This window comes from Coenobita brevimanus, chromosome 109 (assembly GCF_032717465.1).
Source record: "Coenobita brevimanus isolate Jiangsu-jjx chromosome 109, ASM3271746v2, whole genome shotgun sequence".
NCBI classification, from domain to species: domain Eukaryota; kingdom Metazoa; phylum Arthropoda; class Malacostraca; order Decapoda; family Coenobitidae; genus Coenobita; species Coenobita brevimanus.
The window spans coordinates 27,597,003-27,607,534 of record NC_137062.1 but is presented as its reverse complement, the minus strand read 5'-3'; the positions used below and the strand labels follow the sequence as shown (position 1 = coordinate 27,607,534).

Below are 10,532 nucleotides of genomic sequence, written 5' to 3'. Positions count from 1 at the left end.
TCCAGGAGAAAGCTGAAGGTATGTGCTATAAGCATATATAATTTTATTATTCTAGGACTAATAACTGATTTTTAGCAAATATTTTTTGAGAGTCTGTCGGAGCCCAAATAACCCCGCGGGACACGCAAGTAATTGGTAAACAAGCCCGCGGTGTAGGGGTTAAAGAGCCTGGAAGTGTTGCAGAATAAATTTTGCGAATATCTCTTGAGCCCTGAGGTGTATGCGTGTAGCTTGTATGGAAGTGAATGCAAATGTACCTCCCCTCCATATTCACTGAGACCACCTGACTTTATTGTACTCCATCAGGACTGTAGGAAAAACTGATCTCGGCAATATGGCCTGTACCTGCTTGGGCCAACATCACCATCTTGTATGGGGCGTTCGTCGACTACTTACCTTTCATCTCCATTTGTTGACCCGGAAGGTTGGTATGGACCTCAATGGCTTTGACAATTTGGTGTTTAAAAATATAGAGTCTAGGGTGCCATCCAACTTTACCGTTGATGCTTCACGGCTCCCAGCACCATAAGACCAAGGTACTAGAGGCAAAGGTCCACCACTTGTTCGGTAGTCTCATCAGAAGTCATTGAGGGTCCCACCAGTTGAACAATGTTGGGTTTAAGTCGAGTAATTGTCTGGATGCTAGCGAGTGATTGACAGAATGTGCCCTCAGATTTTGGTCGCTGACTAATACATCTGTGATTACCTCTGAACTTTTTGCTATTGAAAAACCCATAGACTATGCTCCAAATTCTCAATATAATTCATTTGTCATATTTGCGGACTCTAAGTCAACTCTTCAGGCAACTACTATTTGCAGTACTGATTCTAATGAGATTCAGACCTGCACCATTAATAAATTTGCATTCGTGCAACAAGTTTCATGATCTGGGCGCCTGGTCATTGTTATAACACTGAGTAGGCTTACATCATCATCATCCGGACCTCCTTTCCCACCCAAGGGCAGGGTGAGGACTAGCAATGTCCAGACAGCCCAAAATTGCCCAATCCAATGGGCCACTCTTCCATTCACTCATCATTCAAGCCCCTGGAATCCTGGCTCTATTGGATACGCGAGAAACATTCACCACGTTCTGTAGCTTCACATAATCGTAACCGACAGAGTCAATCCAGACACTGCCATGTTAAAAAGGGGTGCCAAAAATCCCTGATCATGCACTTCTCCTCACAAAATTCATCCAGCCAGCTCAATCTCCTGCCAGTTCCCTAGCCTCACCGACTTCCAAACCTCTCTTCCTCACACACTCATCCACCATATCTCTCCACCTTCTCCTTGGCCTACCTCGCCTCGTCCCTCCTTCGAATTCACTCAGATATACCTTCTTCACCACTCTGTTGTTATCCATTCTCTCCACATGACCATACCATCTCAGTACACATTCTTCAATTCTGGTGTCTACCGATTTCCTCACCCCGCATCTTTCATGAATCACATTATTTCGTATCCTATCCACCCTCTGTACTCCACATACATTCCTCAGCAGTCCCATCTCCACTGCTCTTACTCTTGACTTTTCATTTTCATGCCACACCATAGTCTCACATCCATATGTTAAAGTTGGTAGTAACACTCCTTTGTGTAAGCCTCGTGCAGCTGCAACACTCAAGCCTGTTTTTTATCAAGGCCTTCATTGCACCAGCTACTTTTCTTCCCTATGTCACCCTACTTTCAACTTCTTTTGCACAACAGGCTTACTTGCAAAATCAGCTTTGGACCTTGAGAAGACTTGGGACATTCCTTATGGTCTAAGGTCGAGTCTCTCCCTGGGAAATAAATCATTAAATCTTCATTGGCATTACCAGTGAACCAGACTCAGTATTCCAACATGCAAACTGATGCTTGGCAGCTGGGTATCTGCTAATCATCCCAGTCACCTGAAAGAAATGGCATTAGCACGTCTATATAAGAACAGTCAACTTTTTGCTCAGCTGTTGCCTTGTATACAAAAATGGTTTTCACAACACTGTGACATCTGCTGTATTGTGTTATCTGGCGGTCATATAATCCTGCTCTCTCGGCGATTAATTCGTTAAAGAACTTCAGTTATTGCCAACGGCCATACCACGTTGAGTACACCGCTTCCCGTCCGATCAGCGAAATTAAGTAACGTTGGGTCTGGTTAGTACTTAGATGAGTGACTGCCTGGGAACACCAGATGCTGTTGGCATTCCTACGTGTCAAGTGGGGTTGGTGGAGGATTAGTGCCCCTCCCTGTAAAACAATTAACTCTAAGCCCTTGGCCACCCCGTTTGGGATACATGGCGTCTGGCAATGAATGAATGAAAAACCTTCAGTTATTAATTACTGTACTGCAGTACAGCAGGGGGTATTGTTATGACAGATAAGTTGATGGTTTGCTTGAAGGTGACTGGATTGATCAGAGGGATGTGACTTTTATACTGCTTGGTTGTGGTTCTTAGCATCCAGTTTTTCATTAGAATGACAGATGACATTTCTGAAACACTTGCTGATTTCGACAGTCCAATTTCTTATACTGATGTTCACTATAATATTACCTTTTTGTTTTTAACATACAGTATGTAAGTGTTTACCCCCTGGAGGTAGGGTTTTTTTTCAAGAATACTCCCCCAGTATCACTGCTTGTCGTAAAAGGCGACTAAAAGGGTTGGCGGAGGGTTAGTGCCCCTCCCCGGAAAACAACTAACTAAAAAAAACAAACAATAAGCCTCGGACAAGGACTGACCAAACGATGACGACCAAGGACTGGACAAAGGACATTGTAATTGGAACTTGGAATGTAAAGGGAGCGAATGATGAGGTGAAAGAGAGAGAGAGATTGTCCAGGTGCTTGAGGATGCGAAAGTGGATGTATGTGGAATAACTGAAACAAAATGGGGAGGAGAAAGTGTGAGAGAATGGGAGTATGGATGGGGTACATGTGCAGGAGTAGGTGAGAATGAGAGGGCAAAGGAAGGAGTATGTATAGTTGTGAGTAAAAGATGGAAAAGGAGCATAAGACAGTATGGATCAGTTGGGTCAAGGATTGTGTGGGTAAAGTTGAAAGTTGGAATACAAATGTGGGCGATTGTGTGTGTGTATGCGCCAACGCAAGATCGTGCTAGAAGAGTGAGAGAAGAGTTCTGGACAAATGTAGAAGTGTGCATGGAAAAGTTTGGAAGGAATGAGAGAGTGTTTTTGATTGGTGATATGAATGGTAAAGTTGGGAATGTGAAGGTGGATGGAATAGTTGGTGAGTGGGGTGTGCCTGCTGAGATAGATGAGAATGGGAATGCGTTAGTGGACATTTGTACTGGGAGGGGGTTGGTGATAGCCAATACCCTCTTCAGGCATAAAATGATCCACAGGTATACATGGCGAGTGATGAGAAGGGTGGGTGGTGAACTGAATTAAAGGAAGGCAATGACTGATTATGTGTGTGTGGATGAAAGGATGCGAAGATGTGTAATGGATGCAAGAGTTTATAGAGGTTGGGGGAGTGGACTTTCTGACCACTACTTGGTGATGGCCAGAAATAAAGTTCAAGTAAGTTGGAGGAATAGAAGAAGAGAAAGACGAGAGGAAGGAGTAGTTGCAAGGAGAGTGGAAAGGTTACAAGAGGATGAGAAAAAGGCAGAGTATAAGAGAGAAGTGGAGGAACGATTGGGCAAATATGAATTGGAGCAGATGGGAGACGTGGAAGGTGTGTGTAGAATATTTACAGAAGAAATATGTGCAGCGTGTGATGTGGTGTGTGGAAGGAAGAGAAAACGGAGGGGGGTGCAAGGAACAGCGTGGTGGACTGAGGTGAAACAGGCTGTGGCACAAAAGAAGAAACCATACAATGAATGGATGAGAAATAGGGGCGTGGAAGAGGTTGAGAGGCGGAAGAGAGAGTTATATGTAGAAAGAAAGAGAGAGGTGAAAAGATTAGTAAGAGAGAGTAAGAAGAGAGTGGATGAGGAATTTGGAAGGAATTTGAGTGTAAAGTGGAGGGACTGTAAGAAAATGTTCTGGAGAGAGGTGAAAAGAGTAAGACAGGGTGGAAGTGAAGTTAGCAGGGGAGTGAAAGATAAAAATGGTAGATTACTAGTGGAGAAGGGAGAAAAAGTGAGCAGATGGAGAGAACACTTTAAGGAATTGTTGAACGTAGAGGATGGAAGTAATGCGAGTATAAGTGGCTGGGGAATGGCTGGGAGAAGGAGGGAGGTGAGAAGACAGGAAGAAATCAGTAGGATGGAAGTTGTGGAAGCAATGAAGAAAGTTAAATCAGGGAAAGCCCCAGGAATTGATGGAGTGTGTAGTGAAATGCTGAAGCATGGGAGAGAGATAGTAGTAGAATGGATGTGGAAGATGTGCAGATTGGCCTGGGAGGAAGGTAGAGTCCCGGAGGATTAGAAGTCAGGTATAATTATTCCCTTGTACAAAGGAAAAAGGGAAAAAGAAGTGTGTGGTAATCATAGGGGCATTTGTCTTCTTAGTATAATAGGAAAAGTGTATGGTAGGATACTTATTGAGAGAGTTAGAGAAAGAACAGAGAAATTAGTTGGAGAAGAACAGGGAGGCTTTAGGAAGGGAAGAGGTTGTGTAGATCAGATATTCATTCTCAGATCTTTAGTGGAAAAGTTTCAAGAGAAGGGAAAGAAGTTGTATGCGGCTTTCATGGATTTGGAGAAAGCATATGACAGGGTGGATAGACAAGGATTGTGGAAAGTGTTAAGAATATATGGAGTAGATGGGAAGTTGTTGAATGCTGTGAAGAGTATGTACGATGGTGCGAAGGCTGCAGTGCGTGTGGATGGTGAACTAAGTGAATTTTTCTCTTTGAAGGTTGGGTTGAAACAGGGATGTGTCATGTCTCCATGGTTGTTCAATCTGTACATGGATGGGGTAATAAAAGAGGTACAAGGTAGGGTAGTGGATGTTGGAGTGGCCCTGGTGAGAGAGGATAGTGTTTGGAAACTCCCTGTACTGTTGTTTGCAGATGATACTGTGTTGTTGAGTGAAGACGAAGGGGAGCTGCAAGGCTTGGTGGATGAGTTTAAGAGAGTGTGTAAGAAACGGAATCTAAAGGTGAATGTAGGGAAGAGTAAAGTGATGGTCTTTGAGAGAGGTGAAGTCAGTGAATGTACAGCGAGGTTGGATGGTGGGGAATTGGAAAATGTGAGTACGTTTAAGTACTTGGGTAGTGTGATGAGTAAGGATGGAGGTTTGGAGGGTGAAGTGCTTGAAAGGGTACAGCAGGGAAGAAAGGTTGTTGGTTCTTTGAAAGCAGTGATAAGAAACAGGGAAGTGAGCATGGAAGTGAAAAAGTTACTACATGACAGTATTGTGATACCAACTCTAACGTACGGAAGTGAAGCTTGGACGTTGTTGGAAGGACACAAGTCAAGAGTGAGAGCAGTGGAAATGAATTATTTAAGAGGAGCCTGTGGAGTCACATGGAGAGACAGGCTGACGAATGAGGATATAAATGAGCATTGTGGTGTTGATGTGGATGTGATAGGAAGCGTTATGAGGAACACACTGAGCTGGTTTGGCCATGTGGAGAGGATGGAAGGTGAAAGACTGACGAAGAGAGTGTATGTGAGTGAGGTGGAGGGGGAAAGAGGGAGGGGGAGGCCGAGGATGAGATGGAGAGGTATATGAGAGAGGGGGGTGTGAGTTGGGAGCAGGGGAGTGAAATGGCGGGGGACAGGGCGACTTGGAAGCGATTCGTTTGTGGCCACCCCAAACGGGATTGAGGCGTCTGGCAATAGATAGATAGATGTAAGTGTTTTTCATCTTCCTCATAGGTTTTCTTATTTTAAGGTCGACAGTTGACCTATATGGAATTTTTCCTCTCTCATCTTATTTTCTTTTATATATTTGTGTTCCCCATATTAGTACATGTGCTTTGCTTGGAAGTCAGTAGGTGATGAGTGTTGTGTATTCTGCAGAAAGGCATTACACAATTTTCAGTCGATGGCTCTCTATTGGACAAAATATTTTATCCATTACGATATGTCCTTTGTGAATGTTTATTTAGGTTTAGCTATTTGCCACTTTAGATCTTAGCATAGAAGAGCTGCTTGGTTGCTAGGGTATTGATGTTCTTGTGCATTTTGTAGCCAGTATTTTTTTTATGTCCAAATCCAAATATTCATACATGCATAATACATCCTCTTAGCAGGTATTAAGTGTGTCACGAATTCGTGAGAGCATATTTATAAATTCGTGACAGTGTACATCAGTGAGAAAACCATGAATTCTAGTGGAAATCCCACTGCGTATCACTCAGTTTAACCGTCCTCGTATTCACTCCGATCGGATGGTTTTCAGAACATTTCTCACTGTTTCGCAAGTGATCACTCTTATGCACAACATTAGTGCCTTCACTGAGTGATTTATTGTGAGCATATATCGCTCACTTTCTTTCCGTTGACCGTTGAAGTTCGAACATGGCCATCCCTCGCCCTCTTTCTAGTTTGAAGTTAGTCAGGTTTGGATCGTCGCGAGTGTAGGACCGTTTGTGCCCAGCGTGGAGCAGCGCCGCCTTTGTACAGGGAGTTCCTGAATCTCCACCTAGACGGTGAATTGGCGAAGCGCACTTAACGAACTGCAGTGCCTGATGTCCAGCACAGGCACCCAGTCTATTCGCTTGGCTCCCCTCCACTGACCAGTATTTCTTTTCGTTTTTTTTCTAGGTTTAAGTGTTTAGCTTTTGAATGAGTGAGTGAGTGTGTTCTCCTTGTTATTTTGAATTCATTTTGAGACTCATGTAACGTAAATTTATTTCATTGTAATTAATAAATTTACAGTTCTTTTCTTTGAGCTTAATGTAGTTAAACTCGTGTTTTATTTCTCAACATTAAGCTTATTTTAGTTGCCACTCCTAGTTTGCACAAATGCTTTACGCTATTCATAACTGGTACTTAAGCCAGTTCTTTTGTATCAAGCTTAAATCTGTTGTGCCAGGCAGGAGTTAATGCACTGGCAAGAACCTCTTTATTATTATTAGCATTAGTTATTGATTGTCAGGGGTGAAGTCACTTTCTCGAGAGGCTAACAGTACCGCAAACAGCACTCGTGAGTAATTAGTCTCTGTTGTGTACTGTTGAGAAAGTTTATAAAATCTCATTCTTAGAGAATCGGCGAGGTAAGCCGGCATAAAGTAAAACTTACTGCTTGATTTTCACAAGTCAGTTCCTTGTCTCTATTTTCAAGCAGCCTCTAGTTATTTTTAATTCATAATTTCACATCCCCCCGTGACATCTGGCAACCTCATTCCAGGATATTAACTCCTAACTCTAAAGTTATTAGCGAGATAATACTCACTAACTCACACTTAGGTATTTACCATTAAAGTCTATAGGCACCGTCTTACTGGTGGTTATTAATTCATTTCTATTAATTTTACATAATAGTTTTCACAGTGTTTTTTTTTTTAATTTTCTTTCCTTATCAGTTTAACTAGATAAAACTGGTAACCACCAACCTGTACCTATATTCTTTACTCTTGATTATTGGCATTTCTCTGCAAAAAAATCAGTCAGTGCTTAGTCTTTAGTTTACTCAGCCTTATTTGAGTCAGCATCATGACTACTAATATATATGTACAGGAAGCCAAAGATATGGGGGTTAGCAACCCCGAACAAATCAAGAACTACATCCTCTCTCGGTTTAGTTACGGGCAGCAACGTGAGAATGATGCTCGTGAAGAGCATAGAATTCAACACGAACATGAGTGAGACCAGCGCGAGGAATGCGAGAGAGAACGTCAACACAAGCAAAAACAACGTGAATACAAGTTAGAACAAAGCGAGAGAGAACGTGAACACGGGCAAAAACAACGCGAATACGAGCAAAAACAACTCGAATACGAGCGAGAACAACGAGATAAAGAATGTGAATACAAACTAGAACAACAAGAGAGAGAGTGAGAACACGAACGTGCCAAGCGCGAGGCACATGAGAAATATGAACTTGAAATGCTGAGGCTCAAGCGAGACTCCTTGGCTTCAGACACATCTGGTGCAGCTAACCCTAGCTCCACGAGCGCTCTCCCTGCACATGTTCTGGTGACCCCACACATCAAGCTCCCTCCATACAAGGAAGGCGAGCGAATCGAGCCATTCATGGCTTGTTTCGAAGACATGGCTCAGCTGTACCAGCTGCATGAGGCAGCTTAGAGGCTCCAGTTTCTTAGCTTGTTTGAGGGCCCTGCCCTTGATATTCTCCACAGAATTCGTGGAGACAATCTCATGTATGAGATGATGAAAGCCACACTCGTCAAAGTGTACAGTCTCACAGTTGACGACGCCAAGAGTCAGTTTATGAGGGCGCGTTTACAAGAAAAAGAGGCTGCTGTTCAGTTTCTTGATCGGCTTACTGGTTACTTAGAGGAGTGGATGGAGAAAGATGAAACTCCTTCCACGCGTGAGGGGATAATTGACCTTCTGCTGCACAAGCAGCTAGAAAAGTTGTGGCCTGCTGAGCTTATGGCTCAGCTTAAGATCTGCCAGGTAAGGGATGCCAGCCAAATGGTGGAGAAGGCTGATGCATTCTTCACTACGTATGGGTATCAAACTCATAAGCAACATACCTGGAACAGGAAAGCTGACAAATCTGGGAAACCGTCTCAGACTGAACCCCAGCATCAAGATCGTTCTCAGAATAATGGCCAAGGTCCAAACATACCGCAGAAAAAGGACCAGGGGCAAAACACTCAGAAACCTGAGTGGAAGCGGTACAATAAGTACCCTAACCAGCAGCAGTATCAGCCACGGATTCAAAGGTCAGGACAATCCTTTTCAGCACCAGCCCAAGTGAATCGGAGGCAGGAGGCGAATGCAGCCTTTATTCCTCAACAGCAGTACGGTGGTGTCGTCCCTAACAGTACGGGTACTTCCCCACAGTTTACTAGTCCCCAAGCGACAGTGAACACTCTGCCACAGGAGGTCAATGCTCCATCTCACCAGACGGTGAATACGACTCCCCAGGTATCTAATTTTCAGGGCACCATGTTTGCCACATGATTCATTCAGCAGCCTCATTAGTGGCTGGCTGCTTCCTCCACAGGCCCTCCCACAGGCAACAGTGCCTTCCTTGTTCAGCCAGAGTTTGTGGGAGGCATTCCTGTAAAGGTCCTGAGGGACAATGGTTCCTCAGGTTGCTCTGTCAGGCAGTCTAGTTCGGCCTGAGAAGTACACAGGTAAACAAATCCAAGCTCAGCTTATTGATGGATCAGTGAGATTGTTCCCTGAGGCATGTATCCAGGTGGCATCTCCATTTTACACTGGTACAACACTCGCAGTTGTCATGCCAGAACCTTTGACCTAATCATAGGCAATATTCCAGGTGCCAAGTATAGTTGCACCATAGATGATGCTACTCAGACTTCAGCTACAGTAACACGAGCCATGGCCGAGGCTCTGAACTGTGTCACCAGGGTGAGCATAGCATTGCCGCAAGATCTGATTTGTAGCCAGGGTGTTGTCCAAGAACAACACTCTGACCCAACACTTGCTGCTGTGCAGAAGAAACAAAAGGTTAGAGTGATTACATATTCATGGGGAGGTCAAGCCAAGTTCCTTCGTCAACAAGGACGGCTGTACCGTGAGTCACGAACACCCCAGGGCGAGCTTCGACTGCAGTTTGTCGTTTCCACTAAGTATTGCCTAGCAGTGTTGGAATGGGGTCATTGCTCAGCCGAGGACGTCACATGAGCAAAAGGAAAACCCAGGGCCATATCCATGCTGACTTTTTCTGGCCAGGAATGGGACCAGATACAGATAGCTTTGTGCATTCCTGCAATGTGTGTAAACGTACCACCGATCAGGACATGTCCTTCCTGTGCCGTTTGAAACCACACCCATAATCTCAGAGTCAGTTGAGAGACAGGGCAGTTGTGATGTGGGTGCAGACCTGACATCTCGCCCGTTGGCCCCACAGGACACATTATGTCCAGGGCCTGTACATACATATGTACCACAGGTTAAGGGAAAGTTCGAGGCCCCCATAAGGACAATCCGAGGCTGTGTTTGAATAACCTTGTGGTGTCTCAAGCTGTGGGCCTCTTTGAGGATTCCCGGAGAATGCACATTATCACATGAGTGTTCACACCCACGGTGGGTGTTAAAATGTGACCTACCCGAGATTGTATAGGGATTCTCAGCTTGCCATTATTAATCATAAGTGTAGAGTAGGGTTTAACCAGTAAACTGAGTCTTTTGGCTTAGTGAATTGCAGCATTTGATGTCCTGCACAGGTGCCCAGCCTTTTCGCTCAATTTGACCACGTTTCCTGGTTAATAATAATGTAAGTTTAGGGTTTAACCAGTAAACTGGGTCCTTTGGCTTAGCACACTGCAGCGTTTGATGTCTTGCACAGGCACCCAGTCTTTTCACTCAGTTTGACCACATTTCCTGGTTAATAATAATGTAGGTTTAGGGTTTAACCAGTAAACTATAAAGGTCTTTTGAGATTCTGTCCTGGGACCACGTTTCCTGGTTAATAATGTATCCAATACGAAAGTAATGGAGACCTCGAATGCACAAAGCTTGGCTGTCAC

At 44.1% G+C, this 10,532-nt stretch overlaps 1 non-coding gene across 1 annotated transcript; it reads left to right on the top strand.

Moving 5' to 3' along the window:
- Positions 1-2,070: 2,070 nt before the first annotated feature.
- LOC145417276 (5S ribosomal RNA) lies at positions 2,071-2,189 on the top strand. The gene has a single exon (XR_013900486.1). It is a non-coding gene; the product is annotated as a 5S ribosomal RNA (ribosomal RNA).
- The last annotated feature ends 8,343 nt before the right edge of the window (positions 2,190-10,532 follow it).